At 54.3% G+C, this 6,000-nt stretch overlaps 1 protein-coding gene across 3 annotated transcripts in view; it reads left to right on the top strand.

Annotated features, from left to right (window-relative positions):
• The first annotated feature begins 1,025 nt into the window (after positions 1-1,025).
• Positions 1,026-6,000, top strand: part of PLXNB1 (plexin B1) — an 82,093-nt gene continuing 77,118 nt past the window's right edge. For 2 of the 3 annotated variants that reach the window (XM_055806131.1, XM_055806129.1), the window contains exon 1: positions 1,026-1,111. The gene's annotated coding sequence lies outside the window, so the exon portion shown is untranslated. The remainder of the gene's footprint in view (positions 1,112-6,000) is intronic. The other variant, XM_055806130.1, reaches the window with a different exon arrangement.

Here is a 6,000-nt window from a genome sequence, read left to right as displayed (position 1 = left end):
CCAGCCTCCGCTCTTCTCATGACTGGAGCTTCCAGCTTCACAGGAATAAAAATCACAAAACCAGCAGTCAGTTTACATTACATGTATCGCTTCAGGCATTTCTACTTTATGATGCTTTTGCATCCACTGACTTTCAGCCGGAATGGTATGCCCTTTGCTCTTTTATAACTGGAGACAGCGATGCTTTCGCCACATTCTTGAATCTTGCTGATGCCCTGGCTCCCACGTGACCTGCAAAGGGGAGCTGGGTGGGCTGTGTCTCAGCCACCCACCACCGTGTGTGCACAGGATGATTTCCCAGTAAGCAGAAACTGGGGTTGCTGTCGGATTTTGCTCCCTGTGACCGCGCACGCCGTGTCGCCGCCGATCCCTGCTCGCTCTCGCCCCTTGGCCCAGGCCAGCTGAGCGAGTGCCCGGGGCACGTGGCCATGAAATACCAGCCAGAAGCAAAACGCTGCGGTTTCTTCCAGAGCACTCCGTTTGAGGGCCAGGGGCCGCAGCCGCCCCCGTGGCAGCGGGTCGCCCTGCGGGCCGGCTGGCACCCGCCACTCGCTCTGGCGGCAGCGGCCCGCCTGCCCGCAGGTCCCTCGCAGGGCCTCGCAAGGCGGCGGCTTCGCGGTGCCCCGTGAAGCGCGGAGGCTCGTTGTGGCGAGGCGACAGAAGCCCCTTGTCGGCTAGGCGGCCGGGCTGCCGCGCCTGGGGCTGGGTGGCGGCCCGGTGGCGGCCCAGTGGCGGCAGACCCCAGCGCGGGGCCGGGGCGCTGCAGTGGGGAGGCGGCCGCGGCGCGCAGGGGGCCACGGGCCACGCCCCGCCGGCGGCAGCCAATGGGGTCTCGCCGCTGGCCGCGAGCGTGGGGGCCCGGCAGCCGGCCTCCGCTGGGACCCCGCGGGGGCGGGGCGGGACGGCCTAGAAGGCGTGGCCCCGGAGGGAGACCGGCTGCTATTGGAGGAGCGCGGCTGGGGGCCGTGGCGGAGGGGGGGCACCGTGCCCCGCGGGGCGTGGCCGGCGCGCGGCGCGGAGGGGGCGGGGCCGGGGCCGTGGCTCCGCGGCTCGGTGCGGGCAGCGCTCCTCGGCGGCGGCGCGGCGGGGAGCGGGGTGGCCGCTGCGGCAGGTGAGGGGCGGCGGGGGGCGGGAGGTCCGCGGCGGGGGGCGGGAGGAGGGTGGCCGCGGGCTGCCGTCCGCCGCCGTGCCCGGCCCGGGGGGGGGCGCTGGTGGGGGTCAGCGGCCGGCGGCAGGTGCCGCCCGGGGGCCGCGCTTTGTCTCCGCGTGGGGGGATGGGCGCGGCCCCTCTGGAGCGGCGGGGCCGGGCCGCTGTCCGGCGGCGCGGAGCGAGCCGGGGGGCTCCGGGGGCTGGGTGCCCCCCTCCCCGCACGCACACACGGGCGCCCCGCCGAGCCGACTCCGCTGGGCCGGTCGGGCGTCGCGGCCCCACGGTCGGGGGAGGAGCGGGGGCCGGCCGGGCGAGCCCCTCCGCCGGGCGGCCGGCGGCGCGGGGCCGCGGCTGGGCGGGCGCGGCGGGTGCGTCCACCGCGACCTTGGCAGCACTGGGGGCGCCGGGCGGGGGGTGCTGCCCGGCCCCGGGGGCGCGCTGGGGCCGCCGTGCCTCCGGGAAGCGGCGGTGGCGGGGCCGCTCCGTGCCGGGAGCCGGCGCCTTGTGCCGGGCGGGCGTTTGGCAGCCGCGGCGGTGTAAAGACCCGGCGCGGGACGCGGGAGAAGCGCCGTGTGAACCGCCAGCGGTACTGGGGCCGGGGCTGTGACCGGGCTGTCACCTGTGTCCTGTGGGTACAGCCTTCAGGTTTGGTGCGGGTGCCGCTTTCGGAGGATGATAAGAATTTTCCAGTGCAGGAAAGAGCCAGGGGCTGTGTTACTTGGGGAGCTCAAGGTAACTTCTCAATCCTTCTGCTGATTAGGACTGTCTTCAGGGAGCAGCCCTGTTCCAGGGCTTGGAGGGCCAGCTGCGAGCAGTGGGGCAGTAAGCAGGGGCTGAAGCCAGGCAATGTTTAAAAAAAAAACAATAGTTACAAGGCAGTGTCATCGTATTCCTGAAACTTCAACCTCAGAGGCAGCAATAACGTCCTCTACAGCAAGCACAGTTGCTTAATAATTAAAGCTGTTTTGCTAACTTACGCATGCATTTAGATTATTAACCTAGGGGAGGCTAAGTTGTCTGCCTTCTTCAATCTGTTCAACACTTTTTCCAGCAACAGTAAAAAAACCAAACGGAACTGTTAGAAGGTGGCTTTCTGTCAAATACAATACCTTTAACTTCTGGAAGGCCACGTGTTCACCTCTTTCCCCTCAGCATTGATTTCACTGTCTGTACTGAAACTGAGTAGTGAAGTCCTGTAGCTCTGGAGATCTCGTTTTCCACCTTGAACACATTCCTTTTAAACAGTTTGCAGCAAGTGTTTGGGCCCCCTATGCAGGTGTGTTTTCTGTTACATCAGTGCAACTTGAGATCTTTCTTTTCTCAAATCTAAACTTTCTATGACTGCTGCTTTATCTCAGGGCAGCAGTCTGGAACAGGAGTAGTCCTGAGAGAATTACCTGGACGGCTGCTGTAGTTATAAAGGAAGGGGCTACGATCCTGAGTGTTGTAAAACAGCAGGGTCTGTATTTAACTAAACAAGTGCCTTGTTCTGTATAAGGTGGAGTGTTGAATGTGGCCTGCTCGTTTCTGGTCTCACTTTTTGAAGGGAGGTCGCAGGAGTCTTGCATTATGTCTTGTGTGTAAAATGCAGAATTTGATGAGCATGACATTAGTGATGTATCTGTGACTTTGGGAGCTAAGCCACTGATGGAGGCGTTTGCCCTGATTCAGGAGGCAGCTGATGCACTGGGCTTTTGTACTACGTGGTTTTGCATTCTAATGGAGAAAGTGGTGTTTCCCCTTGATTGTTACAAACCGGGCATGGAATTGCATAGATTTTAATAGGGTCACTTTGAGAGGCCAGGAATGCCTAGCAGAATCCCAGGAGAAGACTGCAAGCGGGTTATGGACAGAGAAGAATCGGGCAGGGAAGGTGACCTGTTAGTAATCTGGTGCTGAGCAGACTATTTCCATGTTCATCCACACCGGTGTGTAGCACAACTGGAATCTGCAAGCCAGGGACTCGCCCTGAACTGAGATTTGGCTAGAAAGTATTTAACATAGCATGGTCGTATATGGATTTTTTCTCTTTAAATTTCTTCCAACATGTGAAAAGAGTTAGGTTAGTAATACGATTAACAATATTTAATAAGATTAAAATTACCAGCATAACTCTCTTGAGAAAGGTGGGCACAGACTGTCAGCTGTTGACACTCCTTAATCTCTGCTTTCTCCCGCTTAAGTGCTGTAAAGAGTCTGGGCTCCTGGGTTCTGCTTGCTTTTCGGAAAAGAAGAATTCTGCCCTCGCGTGCTGACAGCTCAGGTACTGCCTTACCTTTCGTGTCCACCAGCATCCTATTCCCAGTGGGGCCAGGGATGTTCCCATATAAGGGCAGAGGGAATAGCTGGCAGAGCTGCATGGAGCGCACGGAGCCGTTCCCTTCGCTTCAGTGCCAGTCTTTGTGCAAAGCGGGGCTGTTTCTGCCAGCGTTGCTGCTGCTGGCACGCTTGGGCTTCCCTAGCAGCGTCAGCAGAGACTGCGAGGACTGAACAAGTCTGGAAAGTATCTGTTGCTGCTGAAGGTGGCCCCGTGTGCCTGGAGAGAGACTGCCTGCCAAATCAGCAATGCCTGTTGTATGTTGGGTGTGCTCTGAAGGAAAAAGCACCCACCCAGGCTGCCTGTGTGTGGGGTGTGTGCTCGCCAGCACTGTCCAACAGGAAAACAAAAGTAATTGCACTTGCTGTCTTCCACTATTGCTGTTTGCTTTCTGGGGTGGTTAATTTAGACAGCAGTGTTGTGTACACGGAGGCATGCTATCTTTTCCAGTAGAAGAAATGCCTTATGTTTTAGTGTCACCTGGGGAGGGAGAACAGCGGATGAGGGGAAGTTCAGGAGAAGGTGAAGCAACCGCTTCCCACAAATGCTCAGTATTTTTTGTGGTAAAAGGTCTCCCTCTGAATCAGTCAGACTCATTTCTCTTCTGTCATCTTCCTCTCTGTCTCAGTCCTTCTTGCTGCCTGTCAAAGCAAACTTACAAGGACTTTGGTTTATCCTCCTCCCGGGCAGCCTCTCCATCAGTTCCTTTTTTGTTTGTTTGTAGCTGTTGTTTCTTTTTTTTTTTTTTTCTCCTGAAACTTCAAACTGGCTTTTGTAGCCAAGTTCTGAGCAGAACCCTCCCGATCTTGCATAAGGGCATCCTGGAGGAAGATGATAGGGCTTTGATTTATCCCAGCTTGCAGGCTGTGCAGGGTGGTAGCAGTCAGAGGAGGCATGAGCCTGCCTGCTTTCTTGTAAGAATTAGCCCTCCAGATACAAGCTAGTTTCAGGAAGCAGGGGTTGGACCAGTGCCCTTCTCGCTCACCTGGATCTTCAGTGAAATGTCTTTGTGCTCTGAGTGCTGGACAGCTGGTGCATTCTACTGACTCTCCTTTGCATTCCCCATAATCTGTTAGAGCCCTGGATTTGATTCACATTTATTTGTGGTTCTCTTGAGTATCTGATTGCAGGATTACTGTATCTGAAAGGATTCATCTTCTGCTGTTCATCAAAACCACAGGAGGGCTGCTTTTGCCTTTATGGGAATGTGCCAGCTGGTCTTTCATTGTGCTGGTATCATTTTTCTTGTCCTATTATTGGAGGTGTCTTTGATGACCTGATGGTTGTGATGATGTCTTTAGAGGAGATTCATATTGATCGTTATTTGAGCGTTGTCTGGTTTGATCTTGGTGCCGGAAGACAATTCTTAGAAAATTCTTGCGTGTGTTTTTCAGGGACAAGCATTTGAGACTTTAAGTGCACGGCCTGGTGGCATGACACTGTTGTTCCAGGAGGCAGAGTAGACACTTAATTCAATTCAGAAAGTAATCTCATGTGTTACACACTGATGAGAGCCAAAAGATCTTCCCCCTTGGCACACTGAGTCTAGGGACCCTGAAAAAATGTTAGAGGATCTAGCTCTCTAGAAGCATATAGGATCGGCTTTCATGCTATAGTGGTAACTATTGTGTGCCCCTGCTTAATAAACTGGCCTGGGTTGTAGCTGCTGGAGCTCAGACTTGCTAAGCTGCAAAGGTGCAAAAACATGAAGCAGGATATTTCGACCTGTACTGACATGCAGCCTTTACTAATGGAAGAACCACAGTGCTTTGGTGTGATCTCTTTAAGGCTCTGCTTTTTCTCTCCAGCTGCTTAAGTAATAAATGCGGAGGACTTGTTTTCACTGCTAATAATTTTTTTTTTAGCCAAGTAGTAACTTAAGATATCTGAGATATTTTGAGGTTGCAGGAAGCAATTTAGGTCTCCTTTTCATTAACTAGAATTAAGTACTGCCTCCCAATGCTGGGGACGGGGGGAGCAGTGAAAAAGAAACAAATGGTGTCAGTTTAGGTGGATTTGATTTTTTTTTTTATTGGATCCACTTTTAAACTATTTCTAATATCCTGAATTTAATGTTAGAAATTCACTTCTAAATCTTACTGGCCACTCCCAAGAAAGCAAAAGGCGGGGGGTGGGGGGTGGCAGGTGAAATAGAAAGGAACTTTGTGGTAGCATGATCTGATAGGAAGATTTTAGGTGTCAATCAAAATGTGAGGTGAATCTTCAAACGATATAGATCCTAAGGAAATTCCCAGATATCGGGGTCTAATGGGATGTGAACTGCAGTTATTTGCTTGCAGTATGAACACTGCAAACACTGTGAGGATGCTTCTCCTGTGCCTGGCAAACGTGAGATTTTTGCATTGCCTTTGGCTTTGAAGTTCAGCTACGGAAGAGCATGGAACTGGTGGGTTGAGTTTCCCCCGTCTCTCTACTCTGCACCAGTGCTGCTGCTTCCAAAATTCCTGCAACTTTACAGCTACTGCCTTGTAGGAAATGATAATTCATTTCCCTTCTTGAAGTATGGGAACGT

The sequence above is a fragment of the Falco peregrinus genome, chromosome 5, assembly GCF_023634155.1.
Source record: "Falco peregrinus isolate bFalPer1 chromosome 5, bFalPer1.pri, whole genome shotgun sequence".
Taxonomy (NCBI): domain Eukaryota; kingdom Metazoa; phylum Chordata; class Aves; order Falconiformes; family Falconidae; genus Falco; species Falco peregrinus.
This window is presented reverse-complemented; position numbering and strand designations above follow the sequence as displayed.